General features: G+C 37.5%; 1 pseudogene; it reads right to left on the reverse strand.

The window, feature by feature from the left end:
- Window positions 1-12,399: 12,399 nt before the first annotated feature.
- On the reverse strand, window positions 12,400-14,768 carry LOC128071501 (heterogeneous nuclear ribonucleoprotein A3-like; annotated as a pseudogene).
- Between the last annotated feature and the right edge of the window lie 8,920 nt (window positions 14,769-23,688).

Here is a 23,688-nt window from a genome sequence, read left to right on the forward strand (position 1 = left end):
TGATATTCCCATCTCTTTCAGAATTCTCCACAGTTTGTTGTGATCCACACAGTCAAAGACTTTGGCGTAGTCAATATAGCAGAGGTAGACATTTTTCTGGAACTCTCTTGCTTTTTCCATGATCCAACGGATGTTGGCAATTTGATCTTAGTTCCTTTTCCTTTTCTAAATCCAGCTTGAACATCTGGAAGTTCACGGTTCACATACTGTCGAAGCCTGACTTGGAGAATTTTGAGCATTACTTGGCTAGCATGTGAGATGAGTTAGGATGTACGATAGTTTCAACATTCTTTGGTATTTCCTTTCTTTGGGATTGGAATGAAAACTGACCTTTTCCAGTCCTGTGGCCACTGCTGAGTTTTCCGAATTTGTTGGTGTATTGAGTGTAGCACAGCATTATCTTTTAGGATTTTAAATAGCTCAAATGGAATTCCATCATCTCTGCTAGGTTTGTTTATAGTCCTGCTTCCTAAGTCCCACTTGACTTTGAACTTCAGGATGTCTGGCTCTAGATGAGTGATTACACCATCGTAGTTATCTGAGTCATTGAGATCTTTTTGTATAGTTCTTCTGTGTATTCTTGCCATGCCTTCTTAATATCCTCTGCTTCTGTTAGGTCCATACTATTTCTGTCCTTTATTGTGTCCATCTTTGCATGAAAATTTCCTTTGATATCTCTAATTTTCTTTAAGTGATCTCTAGTCTTTCCTATTCTATTGTTTTCCTCTATTTCTTTGCATTGATCACTAAAGAAGGCTTTCTTATCTCTTCTTGCTATTCTTTGGAACTCTGCATTCAAATGGGTATATCTTTCCTTTTCTCATTTGCCTTTCACTTCTCTTTTTTTCACAGCTATTTGTAAGGCATCCTCAGACAACCATTTTGCCTTTTTGTGTTTCTTTTTCTCAGGGATGTTCCTGATCACTGCCTCCTGTACAATGTCATGAATATCTGCCCATAGTTCTTCGGGCATTCTCTATAAAATCTAATCCCTTAAATATATTTGTCACTTCTACTGTACAATCATAAGCAATTTGATTTAGGTCATGCTTGAATGGCCTAGTGGTTTTCCCTACTTTCTTCAATTTAAGTCTGCATTTGGCAATAAGGAGTTCATGATCTGAGCCACAGTCAGCTCCTGGTCTTCATTTTACTGACTGTATAGAGTTTCTCCATCTTCAGCTGCAAAGAATATAATCAACCTGATTTTGGTATTGACCATCTGGTGATATTTATATGTAGAGTCATCTCTTGTGTGGTTGGAAGAGGGTGTTTGCTGTGACACGTGTGTTCTCTTGGCAAAACTCTTATTAACCTTTGCCCTGCTTCATTTTGTACTCCAAGGCCAAACTTGCCTGTTACTCCAGGTAACTCTTGACTTCCTACTTTTGCAACCCAGTCCCCTATGATGAAAAGGGTATCTCTTATTTGATGTTAGTTCTAGAAGGTCTTTTAGGGCTTCTTAGAACCATTCAGCTTCAGCTTCTTTGGCATTAGTGTTTGGGGCATAGACTAGGATTACTGTGATTACTGCTGTATTATTTTTTCTAATGTTAATCTGTCTATGAAAAGGCAAATAAATCATTACCATATAAAATTTACCAGTATTAAAAAGTAAGGCATGATGACTAAGGAGCTTATATTAGAAGTAAGAAGACAATTTAATACTAAAAAAAAAAGTAAAGCAAAATATAATATTAGCATACTAAAGGGTTAAAGAGAACATCTCAATAGTTTTCAAAGAAGAAATTGGTAAAAGGTACTATATGTTAAATATAGATTCTTGCAAGCTAAGGATAGAAGAGAACTATCTTAGCTTGATAAAGGACTACTACCAACATCCCCTACAAATATTAGTGACACACATTTAGAAACATTTTGGTTGAAGTTAGGAGAATGTATGTTATCAGCCTATTTTTCACTGTTTTACTGAAGAATCTGACTGATGCATTAAAAATAGAAAACGTTTTTAAAAATAAAATAATGACAGGGAGGGAGGAAGCAAAGTGATTTTCATTTGTAGGTGACAGAATATATATCAAGCCTAAGAAAATACGCAGACAAATGTTAGAACTAAAAAGATAGTATTAAAGGCTCCCCAAATATAAAAAAAACAGCACATAAAAATAAATCTGTACATCAGCCATAAGCAACAATGAAATCTTAGAGAAAACTGATACCACTCAAAAATTACAAATACACAGAAATAAACTTCATGAAAGATGTTTAATAATTATATGAAAGAAACATAAAATGTTATTGAAGGAAATAATACTGTAAAAATTTGCTATGGTTATGGCTGAAAATATTCAAAACTAGACATATGCCAAATTTTTCCTTTGTTAGTCCATAATTATAATGAAATTAAAATAAAATTCTTAATAGCATGTTGCATAGAACCAGACAAAATGAATTTGTTATCTATAGAAAGGTTTTGTGTCCCATAGAGTTCTGAGAAAGAAGAACAAGAGGGAATCTTATCCTGGCAAATCTTTAGTTCAGTTCAGTTTAGTCGCTCAGTCGTGTCTGACTCTTTGCGACCCCATGAATCGCAGCACGCCAGGCCTTCCTGTCCATCACCAACTCCTGGAGTTCACTCAGACTCATGTCCATTGAGTCAGTGATGCCATCCAGCCATTTCATCCTCTGTCGTCCCCTTCTCCTCCTGCCCCCAATCCCTCCCAGCATCAGAGTCTTGTCCAATGAGTCAACTCTTCACATAAGGTGGCCAAAGTATTGGAGTTTCAGCTTTAGCATCATTCCTTCCAAAAAAATCCCAGGGTTGATCTCCTTCAGAATGGACTGGTTGGATCTCCTTGCATATCTTAGGATAGTTCTAAAATTGAAGCAAAATAGTTTAGACCTAACGCCACGCATTAACTTGGCATTCTGGAGAAATAACTCCAGAAAGAATGAAGAGATGGAGCCAAAGAGAAAACAGTGTCCAGTTGTGGATGTGCAAACACCCTCTTCCAACAACACAATAGATGACTCGACACACGGACGTCACCCTTATGATTATACAGTGGAGATGACAAATAGGTTCAAGGGATTAGATCTGATAGAATGCCTGAAGAACTATGGGATGGAGGTTCATGACATTGTACAGGAGGCAGTGATCAAGACTATCCCCAAGGAAAAGGAATGCAATAAGGCAAAGTGGTTATCTGATGAGGCGTTACAAATAGCAGTGAAAAGAAGAGAAGCGAAAGGCAAAGGAGGAAAGGAAAGATATATCCATCTGAATGCAGAGTTCCAAAGAATAGCAAGGAGAGATAAGAAAGCCTTCCTCAGTGATCTATACAAAGAAATAGAGGAAAACAATAGAATGGGAAAGACTAGAGAGCTCTTGAAAAAAGATTAGAGATACCAGGGTCTGCCTGCAATGCAGGAGACCTGGGTTTGATCCCTAGGCTGGGAAGATCCCCTGGTGGAGGGCACAGCAACCCACTCTAGTATTCTTGCCTGGAAAATCCCCATGGACAGAGGAGCGTGTCAGGCTACAGCCCATGAGGTCACAAAGAGTCAGACACAACTGAGCACCTCAGCATAGCACACAGTACAGTGTTTATTTCAAAAGCCAATTCATAAGCTGATTCATTTCTGGTAAATTAGCTATAGGAGATTTTTAAAAATGCAAAGAGTAATTTTTTGGAATTCATAATGACTTAAATAGAGACCCATTCATTAAAGCTTTCTAAACAAATTATGTGATATTGAAAATGCTGTTAATCAAATAGCTTTTTTTTTTTTCTCCTGTGCAGCATGCAGTATCTTAGTTTCCCAACTAGAGATCAAACCTGTGCCCCCTGCAGTGAAAGTGTGGAGTCTTAACCCCTGGACCATCAGGGAAGTCCTCAAATAGCTTTAACACTAGGACTTTTACAAGGAAGGCACTTCTTGCAGGGAGCAGGCAGTGGTCCCAGCACACATTAATATGCAGACTAAGCGCAAGAGAAGGCTTTAAAAATGAAGGCCATAAGTCACCTGAGAGATCTCAGGCCTAGGTTCTGGAGGTGAACCTGGGGCTCTCTGTTGGTAACAAGACCCCATATTACTCATGCAAGAGCCTTTTGACCACACTTTAGGAAAGGTGGGGAAGGAGAATTAGGGGATCTCCTTTCTGGTTCCTCTTCTGGCAAGTAGCAGTGCCATCTTTCTCTTTCTCTTTTCTGTTCCCAAACACAAAGATGTAGGTAGCTGAAATGGATACTGGGTGGGCAAAGAGAAATATCAACTACCTTTATACTTGTTTGATCTTAATATTCTTTAATGTACTTGGTTATTTATTTGAGGTTCTCTGGTATGCCGGAGAAGGCAATGGCACCCCACTCCAGTACTCTTGCCTGGAAAATCCCATGGATGGAGGAGCCTGGTAGGCTGCAGTCCATGGGGTCACAAAGAGTTGGACAAGACTGAGCAGCTTCACTTTCACTTTTCACTTTCATGCATTGGAGAAGGAAATGGCAGCCCACTCCAGTGTTCTTGCCTGGAGAATCCCAGGGATGGGGGAGCCTGTTGGGCTGCCATCTATGGGGTCGCACAGAGTTGGACACGACTGAAGCGATTTAGCAGCAGCAGCAGCAGCAGCAGCAGCAGCAGCAGTTATAGTATGCATAGTATGCATAGTAAGCATTATTTGATACAAAAGACTTGATCTATCCTCTGGTCTTAAATTCCAAAACTGTAATTTTGGAATGTGGCCTAAGTCACAGTGGTGCAGTGAAGCTGAAATGAAACATAAGTAAAATGATATGTAATGCAAATGTGAAATCATATCTTCATTACCAGATTTTATTTATTAAAGATAGCTAAAATATTCTAAAGGTAAATGTCTATACTTTTTTGAATATGCGTGGTTTTATTTCAAAAGGTAACCAAAGAACTACACGCTCTAAATAAGAATTTGAATTTGAATTCTCTACTTGAACAATGTATGCATAGATCTTTGATTTCTTAATAAACCAGATATAACCAGAAAGATCCACTTTTCCAGCCAGGACTACAAATATGATATCTTTCCCATTTTTCTTAGTTAATTATTTGACCTCTCTTCTATCTTCAGCAGTGGCCACAGAACTGGAAAAGGTCAGTTTTCATTCCAATCCAAAAGAAAGGCAATGCCGATAAATGATCAAACTACATACAATTGCACTCATCTCACATGTTAGCAAAGTAATGCTCAAAATTCTCCAAGTTAGGCTTTCACAGTACATGAACCAAGAACTTCCAGATGTTCAAGGAGGATTTAGAAAAGGCAGAGGCCCAGAGATCAAATGCCAACATCTGTTGGATCATAGAAAAAGCAAGAGAATTCCAGAAATACATCTACTTCTACTTTATGGACTATGCCAAATCCCTTGACTGTGTGAATCACAACAAACTGTGGAAAATTCTGAAAGAGATGGGAACTCCAGACCACCTTACCTGCCTCCTGAGAAATCTGTATGTAGGTCAAGAAATGACAGTTAGAACCAGATATGGAACAACGGACTGTTTCCAAATTGGGAAAAGAGTACGTCAAGGCTGTGTATTGTCACCCTGCTTATTTAACTTCTATGCATAGTACCTCATGAGAAATGCTGGGCTGGATGAAGCACAAGCTGGAATCAAGATTTCCAGGAGAAATATCAATAACCTCAAATATGCAGATGATACCACCCTTATGGCAGGAAGCCAAGAGGAACTAAAGAGCCTCTTGATGAAAGTGAAAGAGGAGAGTGAAAAAGCTTGCTTAAAACTCAACATTAAAAAACTGGATCGTGGCATCTGGTCCCATCACTTCATGGCAAATAGATGAGGAAATGATGGAAACCATGACAGACTTTGTTTTCTTGGGCTCCAAAATCACTGCAGATGGTGATTGCAGCCACGAAATTAGAAGAAGTTTGCTCCTTGGAAGAAAGCTATGACAAACCTAGACAGCATATTGAAAAGCAGAGACATTACTTTGCTGACAAAGGTCTGTCTAGACAAAGTTATGGTTTTTCCAGTGGTCATATATGAATATGACAGTTGAACCATAAAGAAAGCTGAGCACTGAAAAATTGATGCTTTTGAACTGTGTTGTTGGAGAAGACTCTTGAGAGTCTCTTGGGCTGCAAGGAGCTCCAACCAGTCCATCTAAAGGAAATCAGTCCTGAATATTCATTGGAAGGACTGATGCTGACGTTAAAACTCTAATACTTTGGCCACCTGATGGGAAGAACTGACTCCTTGGAAAAGACCCTGATGCTGGGAAAGATGGAAGGTAAGAGAAGAAGGGGAAGACAGAGGATAAGATGGTTGGATGGCATCACCAACTTGATGGATTTGAGTTTGAGCAAGCTCCAGGAGTTGGTGATGGACAGGGAAGCCTGGCATGCTGCAGTCCATGGGTCACAAAGAGTCGGACATGACTGAGCAACTGAAATGAACTCCTCTATCTTAGCTGTGGAAGGCCGAAGACCAGAATCCCCCTCTAGGATATCATTGGGCCACTTGTCCAAGATGTTCACTTAATAAAATGGGGTTCACTTAATACAATGCATAGTTGCTGGAGCTGTTTTCAAGCATGGTGAGCAGTGGGACATTCTGATCCGATCCTTATAGGTCCCTGATTTATGAATGCCTTTGCTTCTGTTTTCAGCACTGTGTGCTGCTATTATCGGCTGCTTTGCACCCAGCAAGGATTATTCTTTTCCATTCAGTCATGATATCTGATTTGTACCCAGGTTATAGCTTTGTCAATCACTTTTGTGTGCAGAACACTTGTTTAGCACCTGATGATGCGGCAGTCCTTCTCTTAAGATTCTCTGTTGTAAGCATGCCAAGATTCTTTGCAGTCATTCGTGGTGTTTCCTACCAATGACCCCAGTCAGAAACTCTCTGGTCCTGAGCACAGAGCATAAACTAGGTTGAAATCCTTTTGTTTCTAGCAGCTTTCTCTATTGCTAGGAAACTTTTCTTCTTTCTCCCTGTGCTGTTCTCAATTTCAAGGGGGTTATTAGGAGAAGCAGCCTTCACCAAAGCAAAAAATGGATGCTTTATATTCTTTCCCAGGAGTAGTGTGTATAAACTGGCATTTATAAAATAAGAGGGGCTGGTCCAAAGACTCTGAAGACAAAGAATAAATGCTCCAAAGTGACTTGTGTTCTCTAAATCCCACCTAAGCAAGAGTCAATGATTATCACAGAAATTTTAATGTTTAAATCTTTTAAGTGGGACATGCATTCATTATTTCTTATATGTCCACTTTACATTCCAGTTACCTTACATTCAACCAGCACACTCGAATATGGACGCCCACTTAGCCTCTGCAAATATTTTCCTTCACTGTCTCCTCAAAATTGACTCAAACTTGCCTTTTTTTCTTTTTGCTTAAAAATGAAAAGTTTAGCTTACCATGCACAAACTTAACCTTTTCTAGTTGATTCATATATCAAGAGATGTTTACATTGCCACATATTATGTACAGTTCAGTTATATATTTTAAGTTTTATTATTAAAAATAATCTGGAGATAGAAAAACATTGAGTAAATTGTAAATACTTTGTTTATAGGTTTAAAGTAATGTTCTTTCAACAAAAAATATTTGCCAGCCTGTAAACTATTCACATGCCCCTGTGAAAATGCTATGCACCTAATGATGGTGATCATTCGAAGTATAATATGAATATTAAAGGTCATTTCCATTTAAACTTTCTTCTAGACTATGATTATTTCAGGTATGAAACTGTGAATATGAGCTTCTTTGAAGTGAAAATATCAGCAAACTGGGAAACATGGACAATGAAGCTATTTTGTATCTAAATGTTGAGGCAGAGGCATGACCTCATTGGATTTCCATTTTCTCTTATGCATAAAGGGGATATAATGACTCTTGCTCATTTTGTGAGCAAGATATAAGAAAAATACATATTTATGATACATCATTGAATAGCTGAACTTCTAAAAATTGTGTGCAAATTGATTTTTTCAGGTTGAATTAGAAATGCAACAGGAAAAAAATTTTAGGAAATTTATAGTACATTCTTTTATGGATGGTATTGTTACTTTTTAACACCTTATATCTTTAGGTTAAAGTTTAATCCATTATTTTTCTCATAGTAATTTATATTTCACCATATAACAATTCCCTGAAAATAGTTTGAAAGAAAGCTATAACAATTTAGGATTATACTTTTTAATTATAGGAAGGTCAACATTCTAATTAAATCTTTATAAATAATATTTGTAAATTATATAAAAAATTCTGGTTAATTGGCCAACACAGTAATAGCCCCTTTCCCTCCCTCAAGTACATAGGTAAACAAATTTCAGGGCTTTTTTTTTTTTTTTTTTTTAAATTCAGAAGGGCTATGAAGCATGTGGGATCTTAGTTCCCTCACCAGGAATTGAACCTGGGCCCTTGGCAGTGAAAGCACTGAGTCCTAACCACTCGACTACCAGGGAATTCTCAACAAATTGCAGGTTTAAAAAGGCTAAGTTTGGAAGTTTTTGAGCGTTTGGAATACTGATAAAGTGTTAATAAAAGTGATAGGGGACAATATGAAAAAATTGTAGTGTATAGATTTGGAAGGTTAGTTTGAAGGAAAATGGTGCACATTCTCATCAGAGCACTGTAGAAATTTATTGCTTATGAATACATTTAATTGTAGCATACTTATTAAGTCTTTTTTAGTCATATTCATTTCATAATCACTAAATCCATCTGCAAACCTGGAGGAAGAAAAAGGAAGAAATATATGTACAATACTGGGTATATATTTATACTTAAATTATACTTAACTGAGCCTTATTTTATAATTTTTTTCCATTTATGATGTCTACATAGTTCACACTTGGTTCGCTGAAGTTATGTGACTGAATTTTTATCTATAGCTGGATAAATACACCATCCTGGCATATTAGAATTACAAACCAAATGGTAAAGAACAATGGTGATTTATTATTAGAGCCAAGAGAAAACGTTACTTAGTAACAAATGCATAAACTATCTGTTCCAGCATTCGCTAGTATGTGAGGCACGTCTTGTTCCATCTCTTATGCAAGGTCTTCTCAAAAACGAATGAGATAAGAAAAACACATTGAAAAACCTTTTATATCTATAGTCTTAAAATTTTTCGTTAGTTTTTAGCAGTGTGAAAAAATCTTTATCTTTTTTTTAAATTTCAGTGTACCACCATTTTAACTGTATCCTTAAAAATTCTGCATCTCTATTTTTAATGACTTGTGGTATATTCCCTGTGAAAAAAAATACCATTAGTTCAATTGCCTTTTCCCTCTACGTGGTTTAGAGTAGAAAGACTGTTTTGTCTTTTATAAACATACAACATGACATTGTTTAGCTTTCCAGATCTCTTAAGTGGTAATTTGGGGAGAAAATCGTTCTCCTACCATAGCTGTTGTACAAAACGACAAAGGTGAAACAACTGCTTCTGTCCCAAAGGCACAGCTGTCCGCACTCAAAGTGAATGTCATTCCTAGAATCAATTGTGTGTTGAGAAAGAAGCCACTCAAAGCACTAGACTGTATTTTCAAAAAGTAAAACAAAGGAATCTCTAATTTATAGGGTTTTTTTTTTATAGGAGGAGAAAAGTGTAGAGTCATTTTTTCATTTTTTTAGACAGCTTAAATCTCACTATTGACACATTGCTTTACATTTACCTTCCAATTTTTTTTTCCCCAGTGCAGCAGTCTTCATATGACCAAAGCAATATTTACCCCCAAGTGTTAACGTTTTAACTCAAATGTCCAAAGTGGAAACACCTAAAGAATTTTATTGGCCATAACAAACAACATAAATTGAAAAAAAATTTTTAGCCACCCATCAAAATAAATATTTTTCCAATTTGGTAATATTATATAACATAATAACCAGAGTAACATTTTAATTTCCCCTCTTTGTTTAATTCAGGCAATGCTTTTTATTTCTCCCTATTTTATTGATGGGGGATTGTTCACATTGTGAAACGTATTTCTTTTCAAAGAGTTGGACTATCATTCTAGGTCTCATTAGCCATGGGAGCTCAGCAAACATGAAAACAGTTTGGGACCAGCAGTACTTAGATTCCAGGCTGTTTGTTCATGTTAAAGTCAATCCATGACTCCAGATGCAGAACTAAGCTTCCTAAGAGTCTGGGAAGAGCCATGCACATATCAGACTCAAGCCAGATGGGTGGTGTCGTTTTTTTACAGAATGAAAGCAAGCAAAATTTGAGGCAGACATCATCAGGTCACATGAACTGGGTGTATGGGGGAGAGATTACTAGGCAAGGTTTCATATTTTAATTGGCATGCTGGGGGCCAGATCTTACTCCAGGCATTCCAAATCCTATAATCTGAATGGCCATATTCATTGCAAAGCTCATCAGTGTTCTTAAACCACTGCAGGACTTTGAAAGGACCTGTGGATTGAAGGACTTTGGTATGTGGTAGTGTTAATGTAGTAGCTTGACACAGAGTAGGGACTGATATTACTTAAAATACTTTAAGTACTTCAGATTTAGAAAAGGCAGAGGAACCAGAGGTCAAATTGCTAACATCCATTGGATCATCAAAAAGCAAGAAAATACCAGAAAAACATCTACTTCCACTTTATTGATTACACCAAAGCTGTTGGCTGTGTAGATCACAACAAACTGTGGAAAATTCTGAAAGAGATGGGAATACCAGACCACATTACTTGCCTCCTGAGAAACCTGTATGCAGGTCAAGAAGTAGCATTTAGAACCATACATGGAACAATGAACTGGTTCCAAATTGGGAAAGGAGTACGTTAAGGCTATATATTGTCACCCTGCTTATTTAACTTATATGCAGAGTGCATCATGCAAAATGCCTGGCTAGATGAAGCACAAGCTAGAATCAAGATTTCCGGGAGAAATATCAATAACGTCAGCTATGCAGATGACACCACCCTTATAGCTGAAAGCAAAGAAGAACTAAAGAGGCTTTTGATGAAAGTGAAAGAGGAGAGTGAAAAAGCTTGCTTAAAACTCAGCATTCAAAAAACTAAGATCATGGCATCCGGTCCCACTACTTCATGGCAAATAGATGGGGAAACAGAAACAGTGAGAGACTTTATTTTTTGAGGGGATCCAAAATCACTGCAGATGGTGACTGCAGCCATGAAATTAAAAGATGCTTACTGCTTGGAAGAAAAGCTATGCCCAACCTAGACAGCATACTAAAAAGCAGACATTACTTTGTTGACAAAGGTCCATCTAGTCGAAGCTATGATTTTTCCAGTAGTCATGTATGAATCTGAGTTGGACTAATAAAGAAAACTGAGCGCTGAAGAGTTGATACTTTTAAACTGTGGTGTTGGAGAAGAAGACTCTTGAGAGTCCCTTGGACTGCAAGGAGATCCAACCAGTCCATCCTTAAGGAGATCAGTCCTGAATATTCATTCGAAGGACTGATGCTGAAGCTGAAGCTCTAATACTCTGGCTACCTGATGGGAAGAACTGACTCCTTGGAAAAGACTCTGATGTTGGGAAAGATTAAAGGTAGAAGGAGAAGGGGATGACAAAGGATAAGATGGTTGGATGGCATGGATATGAGTTTGAGCGAGCTCCAGGAGTTGGTAATGGACAGGGAATCCTGGTGTGCTGCAGTCCATGGGGTCGCAAAGAGTCAGACATGCTGAATGACTAAACTGAAGTACTTCATTTTTTTTTTAATTTTGAGATTTTTCATTTGAAAGTAAATCTTAATGCTATTAAATTCACAAATATGCTAATTTAAATATCCAATTCTATTGTCTAAAACACATATTGCAAACATACAAATATCTATTCTCTCCACATGTCAGAGCCATTCATTTCATGGTTTGGAAATGGGGAGAATAGATTTCCCCTTAAACTGCAAGTCAGCAGGTGTTTCTTTACAGTTAGCTTTAGCAAAATTCATACAAAATAGTAATTAACAATGATCTTCTTTACTTGTTAACTCAGAAGGAGACACCGTCAAAACTGCATTTTATTAAAGCTTCTGTACTGAAATTAGAAAAACTGAACTACACAAATATTGAAAAGTTAAAAATTCCTTAATTTTCTATTCCTGGTACCACTACCACAGTTTACAGAGCAATATACCTGATGTAATGAAAAGAAAAAAGAAAAAGACAAAGCTACAACAGATGAAAGACCTCAGGAATGTACATCTAATTGACACTACATTGCATTAATCAATAGCTGCACTTTTTGCAAACTGTGGCTATGACAGTTCTGAACAAGAAGGGTTTCCTGTTTAAGCTGCAGTAACTTTTCTGACTATGGATCATCGTTCCTTCTGTGGCAGATTTTTACGGTTCCTCTAATGCATTTGGGATGACTGTCTCATAGTAACCCGCAGCTTTCCTGACAACTCCTCTCTCTCTCCTGCTAAGAACTGTAGCCTTTTTCTTCTCAGTTTTTAGAACCTTCTGCTATCATATCCACCACGTCCACCACCAGATCCATAACCATCACCACAGGGACTGCCCGAGCTTCTTCCACCAAAACTACCCCCTTTCATGGGTCCATAATTTGATTGCTGTTGTCCACTATAATTTCCAAAATCATTATAGTTTCCACCACCACCATAGTTACCTCCCAAATTTCCCCCTTCATCGTAACCATCATATCCTCCACCACCGCCACCATATCCACCACCTTGGTTTCCACATCCTGGTCCACCACCAGCGGGACCTCCTCTACTACGATAACCAGGACCACCGCCACAGTTGCCAGCATCACCTCCAAATCCCTTATACCCGCCATCACCTCCTCCACAACTCCCTCTGCTGCCACACCTCCACCACCATAGCCTCCTTTTCCATTGAAATTTCCACCACGGCCAAATGCTGGGGGCCAGTGTGAGGAATCCCGCCCGTGACAAGGTCATGAGGAAGGAAGCCTGACAAAACGCAAGGACATGATCAGGCTTCAGGATTTCCCCCTGGAATTTCCTGAGCATGTACCCCAAAAACCAAAAAATCTTCTGGCTTTTGTACTCTGCTCTTCTGATATTCTTTGGAAAAAGTCAAATCAGGGCTTTAGTCTTCTGCATTTGAAAGGGATGTTTCAATTAAACCCCTCTGATAGCTCTCTAGCTTGCCTAACAGGTTCCCCGGACCTCTTACAGCTTGTGAATTGCTTACAGCCCCCCAACTGCGAGAGGCACAACGCTTAAAAGCATCTTAAAGATACAGAGCCTTTTCGAAAGAGCTAAAAATCATATTGGTGACGGGTTTTCACTGTTGACTCAATGATTGCCGCCAGGCCTCCATATCTTTTAGGCACCTGGGAGGATGTTAATCAATGTAAACTGGATATGGAAAAAGATATATAATAGTTTTGATGTTAGCAACACTAGACTTTTGAGTTCATTACTTTTCTTTTGTTATAAATCACTGTACTCCTTTTACTTGTTATAAATTGCTGTATCTTTGCTATGTAAGAATGTAACTTTATTTAGTGTTTTCTGAGAGTGGCACCAGACTTTGAGAAGAACAACACAAATAAGTCTTCTGGTTGACAAACCTTAATCAGAAAAAAGGCTGTAAAATGTTAATTGGCCCTTTTTGGCCAGAAGATGATGTAAATCACCTAAGACTTGTGTATACAACTAGGTATGCAGAGAGAAAAGCCTGGTTTTGATAAGAGTCTGGGCTGCTAACACTGCATAATTTCATATTACCCATTGATCTCTATGTACAATCAAAAAGGTATAAAAGGCCTTTCTAGACAATAGAGGCAGGCGCCAGTTGCTGGACTGGTTTCCCCCGTCTCCTGTTTACTCTAATTTCAGGCTGAATTCCCATCTGGAGCGGGGCAGCTCACCACGTCTACTTACTTGCCCTGGCTTTTAAGACCCGCGTGAAAGGGAGGGCACCCTTAGGTGCCCCTAAGGCGGGGCACCCTTCGATATTCAAGTGGGCGCCGGTGGCCCAACGTAGACGGTGCAAGCTCCTTGTCTGGAACTTTATTGGCCTTCCCCGTAAGCCAAGTTATTCAGCCTTCTTTCTCCACTTAATTTTCCTACTACACTATTTCTTCATAATCTAATCTTATATTAATAAATACATAAGTTTTTTCCTTGCCTATCCGTCTCTCCTTCGAATCACCCTGGATCCACCAGGGCTGGACCCCGGCAGCCAAAGTTACCTCCACCACCTCCAAAGTTTCCTCCACGACCCATAAAGTTGCCAGATCCACCTCCATGACCCCTTTGTGATCCAGTAGATTGCATCTCTTATTTAGAAAGGGCCTTTTTCACTTGACAATTATGCCCATTAATAGTGTGGTATTTCTGAGCAACAATTTTGTCAACTGTATCATGATCATCAAAAGTTACAAAAGCAAATCCTCTCGTTTTCCCACTCTGCCTGTCTTCCATAACTTCTACGGTTTCAATCTTGCCATACTTTTCGAAGAAGTCTCTCAAACTATATTCTTCTGTATCTTCTTTAATACCACCAACAAAAATTTTCTTCGCTGTTAGATGGGCACCAGGCTTTACAGAATCCTCTCTAGAAACAGCTCTCTTTGGTTCCACTACACGCCGATCAACCTTGTGTGTTCGAGCACACATTGCTGCGTCCACTTCTTCCACACAGGAGTAAGTCACAACAGCAAAGCCCCCGGAACGTTTTTTTGGGGGGTCTCTCATCACCACACAATCTGTAAGTGTGCCCCATTTCTCAAAATCATTCTCTTAAGCTATCATCTGTAAATTCAAAGCTCAGAACCCCAATAAAGTTTTCTCAACTGCTCTGGTTCCTTGGGATCATGACCCTCCATTCTGAGACCAGACTCACCTCTTCCAACTTGAGTACAATATGGGACCCTGAAGTACTTCAGATTATTCCTATCAGTAGAGGGGAAAAAAATGCTAAAATCTTATCATCTGCTAACTTGAATAAAAGGATCTTGTCTTCTTTAAGTAGACTGTCATTTAGAAATTGCTCTTACATGAATGAATACATATAGATGCTTTAATTATTAACTTATTTAATCTTTCTGACAACAAAATAGGTGTAATCATTGTATACATGGGGAAACTGGGCATATTGGTTGAGTAACTTGTCCAAAGTCATAGAGTTACTACCTATGTCTATTCGATCCCTGGGTTGGGAAGATCCCCTCTAGGAGGGAAAGGCAACCCACTCCAGTATTTTTGCCTGGAGAATCCCATGGACAGAACTACAGTCCGTGGGGTTGCAAAGCGTCAGGCACAACTGAAGTGACTTAGTACGCATGCAAAAGAGACACTCTTTGGTCATATTTTTAGCCAGCCACCACTACTGTTTACTAGCAAACAATATCAGTGCTGTTAGCACACCAGCCACCTCATGAAAACCTTGGAAGGAGATTTAGATGATTTTTTTTTTTAATACAGCTGAATCTGGCTCTAATGTGCTGTTACTTAGCACTTTGTAACATTTTACAGATCTATGGCTTGGAAGACTGACTGGTCCAGGCTCTCAGTGTTTTACTAAATCATCTCTTATCCTTTGTTTCCTCCACACGATATACTAAATGACTGCTAACTTTGGGTACATTTTAATTATTTTTATCTTAATCTGCCAATCCTAATTGATTCACTATTCTCACAGGCCTTTTAGGAATCATGTAAGTTCCTGTATAATTCCTTATACTTTCTTATTAGCATGGAGTCAAGATGGCACTAAATGCATTGGGTTAGAATTCCACTTCATCCAATTACTTGATATGTAATTAAAGACATGTTTATTCTTCAGCAACATGATGATAGTAATACATCCTTTTAGGTTTGATGAGGATTCCTTGAGATTAGATGGGGTAGTCAAACCCCCAGCATGCAGTCAATTACTGAGTAGGCCTTGAACATTTGGTGGTTCTTTAACTTTCTTAGTTTTGAGCCATTTCTTCTGAAAATTCCAAAATTCCTTATGGTAAAAATGAACAATATTGGTAGGAGCATTATTCTTTTTTTCATGCACATGTTTTAAATATTAATGTCAAATTTATGGATAGTTTCTTTTATGGCTTTGTACTTTATATATTTCAAAGTTCTTTTATACTCCAAGATTGCAAATATATATTTTGAATGCTTTTGTAGTTTTATTTTAAATACATTATGTTTTAATGACATATAGCTGATTTACAATGTTGCATTAGTTTCTGGTATTCAGCAAAGTGATTCAGTTATACACACGTATTCTTTTTCATTTTCTTTTCCATTATGGTTTACTGTCCTTTGTGCAATATGATAGGACCTTATTGTTTATCCATTCTCTATATACAATATAATAGCTTGCATCTACTACTCCCAAACTCCAAATTCACTGTTGGCAACCACAGGTCTGTATTCAATAGACATTTATGTTTTCCATCTACCTCAAATATATGTTGCTTTTTGTTTTGGCACCAAGTTAGGAATCTAACCATTTTTTTTTTTCATCTCCATTTGTTCAGTCCTGTTCTCAGTAGTTTAAAATGCCCCTTAAACATGTATTCTGGTATATTAAGATATCACTGTCATCCAATTCTAATTGTTATATTTTTATAACATATTTTAAAATTTGATAGTGTAAATTCTCTTTCCTTCTTTTGATAAAATTCTTTTTGGCTATTTTTGTATCTCTTCTGAGAACTAACTGTGAAATTTCATTTAAAAATCTTTTTAGGCTTTGAATTATTGCATTTATCTTGTAACCTATTTAGTGAAGAATAACTACTTTTAGTAAATTTTATTTCCATTTAGAATAGGATATGTTCCTATAACTAATTATATCTCATTTTATATCTTATGTTAATATTTTTATTATGGATATTGCACATTTGCATTGGTTTTATTCCTAGATATTTTCTGTCATTTTCAATTATGACTAACCCGTTTTTCTTTACATTTTCTAAACTTTCTGTTGCTGATGTTTTGATAGGTATGCCTCATCAAGTGAGAAAAATTCTTCTTGTATTACATATTTGCCCCCCAAAAAATCATAAATAGGAGTCATTTTTAATAAATGGGCTTTTTGCTTTTATTAAAATGATTTTGTGTTTTTTCTGTTTAATCCTTTAAAAAGTAAAGTGCATTAAAACATTGTACAGTGTTTTATAGTGTTTGTTTGTTTATAGTGTTTATTGTATAGTGTTTACCTTGCATTTCTGGAATCAAACAACTTTTAATACACTGCTATATTTAACCTATTAACTTAAAAAAAAAGTTTTGCAGCTACACTTAAAAGTAAATTCAGCCTAAGGTTTTACTTTTAATGCCATGCTTGTCTAGTTTAGGTATCAAAGTTTTAAAATTATCTTAGAAGGACACAGAAAGATTTCTCTATTTTTTTCCCCAATGCTTTGGAAGTTTATCTCTAAAATTTTCTAAGATTTCTAAAATCTATAAAAAACCATTCCTTGTATATCTTAAATTCTATTTTAACTAGGTATCTTATATTTGTTAAATCTGGCAGCCATAGCTTAGAACAAATCTGGCAACTATAAGTTTATTTGCTAAATCTGGCAACTGTAATAAACACTTCATAAATATGAGTGGCTATATGACTTTACTGCTTTGAAATCTGAGTATTTTGCCTGCTGAGATTTCTTTTGACAGCTAAACACTGGTAAATTTTAATGAATGTTCTCTTGGGTACAAAGTTCTTTATATATTCATTACTTATAAAACTAATTTTGAGAATTATCTGTGCTATTGAATTCTAAACAGCTATAATTATTTTCAGTTTATTTGATCTGTCCATTTATAAGCAAGATATTAAAATCTTGTTCCATGTCCACTTCTAACTGTTGCTTCCTGACCTGCATACAGATTTCTCAAGAGGCAAGTCAGGTGGTCTGGTATTCCCATCTCTTTCAGAATTTTCCACAGTTTGTTGTGATCCACACAGTCAAAGGCTTTGGCGTAGTCAATATAGCAGAGGTAGACGTTTTTCTGGAACTCTCTTGCTTTTTCCATGATCCAACGGATGTTGGCAATTTGATCTTAGTTCCTTTTCCTTTTCTAAATCCAGCTTGAACATCTGGAAGTTCACGGTTCACATACTGTCGAAGCCTGACTTGGAGAATTTTGAGCATTACTTGGCTAGCATGTGAGATGAGTTAGGATGTACGATAGTTTCAACATTCTTTGGTATTTCCTTTCTTTGGGATTGGAATGAAAACTGACCTTTTCCAGTCCTGTGGCCACTGCTGAGTTTTCCGAATTTGCTGGCGTATTGAGTGTAGCACTTTCACAGCATTATCTTTTAGGATTTTAAATAGCTCAAATGGAATTCCATCATCTCTGCTAGGTTTGTTTATAGTCCTGCTTCCTAAGTCCCACTTGACTTTGAACTTCAGGATGTCTGGCTCTAGATGAGTGATTACACCATCGTAGTTATCTGAGTCATTGAGATCTTTTTGTATAGTTCTTCTGTGTATTCTTGCCATGCCTTCTTAATATCCTCTGCTTCTGTTAGGTCCATACTATTTCTGTCCTTTATTGTGTCCATCTTTGCATGAAAATTTCCTTTGATATCTCTAATTTTCTTTAAGTGATCTCTAGTCTTTCCTATTCTATTGTTTTCCTCTATTTCTTTGCATTGATCACTAAAGAAGGCTTTCTTATCTCTTCTTGCTATTCTTTGGAACTCTGCATTCAAATGGGTATATCTTTCCTTTTCCCCTTGGCCTGTAGCCTCTCTTCTTTTCTCAGCTATTTGTAAGGCCTCCTGAGACAACCATTTTGCCTTTTTGCATTTCTTTTCCTCAGGGATGGTCCTGATCACTGCATCCTGTACAATGTCATGAACCTCTGCCCATAGTTCTTTGGGCACTCTCCATAAAATCTAATCCCTTAAACCTATTTGTCATTTCCTCTGTACAATCATAGGCAATTTGATTTAGGTCATACTTGAATGGCCTAGTGGTTTTTCCTACTTTCTTCAATTAAAGTTTGAATTTTGCCATAAGGAGTTCATGATCTGAGCCACAGTCAGCTCCTGGTCTTCATTTTACTGACTGTATAGAGTTTCTCTATCTTCAGCTGCAAAGAATATAATCAACCTGATTTTGGTATTGACCATCTGGTGATATTTATATGTAGAGTCGTCTCTTGTGTGGTTGGAAGAGGGTATTTGTTGTGACGGATGTGTTCTCTTGGCAAATTCTTGTTAACCTTTGCCCTGCTTCATTTTGTACTTCAAGGCCAAACTTGCCTGTTACTCCAGGTAACTCTTGACTTCCTACTTTTGCAACCCAGTCCCCTATGATGAAAAGGGTATCTCTTTTTTGATGTTAGTTCTAGAAGATCTTTAGGGCTTCTTAGAACCATTCAGCTTCAGCTTCTTTGGCATTAGTGGTTGGGGCATAGACTAGGATTACTGTGATTACTGCTGTATTATTTTTTCTAATGTTAATCTGTCTATGAAAAGGCAAATAAATCATTACCATATAAAATTTACCAGTATTAAAAAATAAGGCATGATGACTAAAGAGTTTAGATTAGAAGTAAGAAGACAGTTTAATACTAAAAAAAAAAGTAGAGCAAAATATTATATTAGCATACTAAAGGGTTAAAGAGAACATCTCAATAGTTTTCAAAGAAGAAATTGGTAAAAGGTACTATATGTTAAATATAAACTCTTGCAAGCTAAGGATAGAAGAGAACTATCTTAGCTAGATAAAGGACTACTACCAACATCCCCTACAAATATTAGTGACACACTTATAGAAACATTTTGGTTGAAGTTAGGAGAAGAATATATGTTATCAGCCTATTTTCACTGTTTTACTGAAGAATCTGACTGATGCATTAAAAGTAGAAAAAATATTTAAAAATAAAATAATGACAGGGAGGGAGGAAGCAAAGTGATTTTCATTTGTAGGTGACAGAATATATATCAAGCCTAAGAAAATATGCAGACAAATGTTAGAACTAAAAAGAGAGCATTAAAGGCTCCTCAAATATAAAAAAATCAGCACATAAAAATAAATCTGTACATCAGCCATAAGCAACAATGAAATCTTAGAGAAAACTGATACCACTCAAAAATTATAAATACACAGAAATAAACTTCACAAAAGATGTTGAATAATTAAATGAAAGAAATGTAAAATGTTATTGAAGGAAATGATAATGTAAAAATTTGCTATGGTTATGGCTGAAAATATTCAAAACTAGACATATGCCAAATTTTTCCTTTGTTAGTCCATAATTATAATGAAACTAAAATAAAATTCTTAATAGCATGTTGCATAGAACCAGAGAAACGGAAATTATTATCTATAAGAAAGGTTCGTGTCCCATAGAGTTCTGAGAAAGAAGAACAAGAGGGAATCTTATCCTGGCAAATCTTTAGTTCAGTTCAGTTTAGTCGCTCAGTCGTGTCCGACTCTTTGCGACCCCATGAATCTCAGCATGCCAGGCCTCCCTGTCCATCACCAACTCCCAGAGTTCACTCAGACTCACGTCCATTGAGTCAGTGATGCCATCCAGCCATCTCATCCTCTGTCGTCCCCTTCGCCTCCTGCCCCCAATCCCTCCCAGCATCAGAGTCTTTTCCAATGAGTCAACTCTTCGCATGAGGTGGCCAAAGTACTGGAGTTTCAGCTTTAGCATCATTCCTTCCAAAGAAATCCCAGGGCTGGTCTCCTTCAGAATGGACTGGTTGGATCTCCTTGCAGTCCAAGGGACTCGCAACAGTCTTCTCCAACACCACAGTTCAAAAGCATCAATTCTTCAGCGCTCAGCCTTCTTCACAGTTCAACTCTCACATCCATACATGACCACTGGAAAAACCATAGCCTTGACTAGACGGACCTTAGTCGGCAAAGTAATGTCTCTGCTTTTGAATATACTCTCTAGGTTGCTCATAACTTTTCCAAGGAGTAAGCGTTTTTCAATTTCATGGCTGCAATCACCATCTGCAGTGATTTTGGAGCCCCCCAAAAATAAAGTCTGCCACTGTTTCCACTGTTTCCCCATCTATTTCCCATGAAGTGATGGGACCAGATGCCATGATCCTCGTTTTCTGAATGTTGATCTTTAAGCCAACTTTTTCACTCTCCACTTTCACTTTCATCAAGAGGCTTTTTAGTTCCTCTTCACTTTCTGCCATAAGGGTGCTGAGGTTATTGATATTTTTCCCGGCAATCTTGATTTCAGCTTGTGCTTCTTCCAGTCTGGCATTTCTTGTGATGTACTCTGCATATAAGTTAAATAAGCCAGGTGACAATATACAGCCTTGACATACTCCTTTTCCTATTTGGAACCAGTCTGTTGTTCCATGTCCAGTTCTAACTATTGCTTCCTAACCTGCATACAGATTTCTCAAGAGGCAGGTCAGGTGGTCTGGTATTCCCATCTCTTTCAGAATTTTCCACAGTTTATTGTGATCCACGCAGTCAAAGGCTTTGGCATAGTCAATAAAGAAGAAATAGATTTTTTCTGGAACTCTCTTGCTTTTTCCATGATCCAGTGGATGTTGGCAATTTGATCTCTCGTTCCTCTGCCTTTTCTAAAACCAGCTTGAACATCAGGAAGTTCATGGTTCATGTATTGCTGAAGCCTGGCTTGGAGATTTTTGAGCATTACTTTACTAGCATGTGAGATGAGTGCAATTGTGTGGTAGTTTGAGCAATTTTGGTATTGCCTTTCTTTGGGATTGGAATGAAAACTGACCTTTTCCAGTCCTGTGGCCACTGCTGAGTTTTCCAAATTTGCTGGCATATTCACTGCAGCACTTTCACAGTGTCATCTTTCAGGATTTGAAACAGCTCAACTGGAATTCCATCACCTCCACTAGCTTCATTCGTAGTGATGCTTTCTAAGGCCCACTTGACTTCACATTCCAGGATGTCTGGCTCTAGATTAACGATCACACCATCGTGATTATCTGGGTTGCGAAGATCTTTTTTGTACAGTTCTTCTGTGTATTCTTGCCACCTCTTAGTATCTTCTGCTTCTGTTAGGTCCAGACCATTTCTGTCCTTTATCAAGCCCATCCTTGCATGAAATGTTCCCTTGGTATCTCTAATTTTCTTGAAGAGATCTCTAGTCTTTCCCATTCTGTTGTTTTCCTCAATTTCTTTGAATTGATCGCTTAAGAAATCTTTCTTGTCTCTTCTTGCTATTCTCTGGAATTCTGCATTCAGATGCTTATATCTTTCCTTTTCTCCTCGGCTTTTCACCTCTCTTCTTTTCACAGCTATTTGTAAGGCCTTCCCAGACAGCCATTTTGCTTTTTTGCATCTCTTTTCCATGGGGGATGGTCTTGATCCCTGTCTCCTCTACAATGTTACGAACCTCATTCCAGAGTTCATCAGGCACTCTATCTATCAGATCTAGGCTCTTAAATCTATTTCTCACTTCCACTGTATAATCATAAGGGATTTGATTTCAGTCATACCTTAATGGTCTAGTGGTTTTCCCTACTTTCTTCAATTTGAGTCTGAATTTGGTAATAAGGAGTTCGTGATTTGAGCCACAGTCAGCTCCTGGTCTTGTTTTTGTTGACTCTATAGAGCTTCTCCATCTTTGGCTGCAAAGAATATAATCAATCTGATTTCAGTGTTGACCATCTGGTGGTGTCCATGTGTAGAGTCTTCTCTTGTGTTGTTGGAAGAGGGTGTTTGCTATGACCAGTGCATTTTCTTGGCAAAACTCTATTAGTCTTTGCCTTGCTTCATTCCATATTCCAAGGCCAAATTTGCCTGTTACTCCAGGTGTTTCTTGACTTCCTACTTTTGCATTCCAGTCCCCTATAATGAAAAGGACATATTTTTTCGGTGTTAGTTCTAAAAGGTCTTGTAGGTCTTCATAGAATCATTCAACTTCAGCTTCTTCAGTGTTACTGGTTAGGGCATATACTTGAATTACTGTGATATTGAATGGTTTGCCTTGGAAACGAACAGAGATCATTCTGTCGTTTTTGAGATTGCATCCAATTACTGCATTTCAGACTCTTGTTGACCATGATGGCTATTCCATTTCTTCTAAGGGATTCCTGCCCGCAGTAGTAGATATAATGGTCATCTGAGTTAAATTCACCCATTCCAGTCCATTTTAGTTCTCTGATTCCTAGAATGTTGACGTTCACTCTTGCCATCTCTTGTTTGACCACTTCCAATTTGGCTTGATTCATGGACCTGACACTCCAGGTTCCTCTGCAATATTGCTCTTTACAGCATCAGACCTTGCTTCTATCACCAGTCAACATCTACATCTGGGTATTTTTTTTTTTGCTTTGGCTTCATCCCTTCATTCTTTCTGGAGTTATTTCTCCACTGATCTCCAGTAGCATATTGGGCACCTACTGACCTGGGGACTTCCTCTTTCAGTATCCCATCATTTTGCCTTTTCATACTGTTCATGGGGTTCTCAAGGCAAGAATATTGAAGTGGTTTGCCATTCCCTTTTCCAGTGGTAATGTTTAGAGTGTATATTATTTTTATATTGTTCCTTTCATCTATATTGAATCTTTTTTTCCTTTTCATACTTTGTCTTGATTTCTATTATGTCTACTACTAACATTTTTACATCTGCTTTCTTTTTGTTTGTTAGCAATTTTCTCCATTATTTTTCTTTTCAAATATTTTTATGTCATATTACTTTAGATAAATCCTTTATAAATATGATGTATTTAGGAAACATAGTTTATTTTTACCCAATTTGAAAAATCTCTGACTTTCATCAAATAGCAGCACACATCTCATTTATATTATTCTTTTATTCCAT

This window comes from Budorcas taxicolor, chromosome 2, assembly GCF_023091745.1.
Source record: "Budorcas taxicolor isolate Tak-1 chromosome 2, Takin1.1, whole genome shotgun sequence".
NCBI classification, from domain to species: Eukaryota; Metazoa; Chordata; class Mammalia; order Artiodactyla; family Bovidae; genus Budorcas; species Budorcas taxicolor.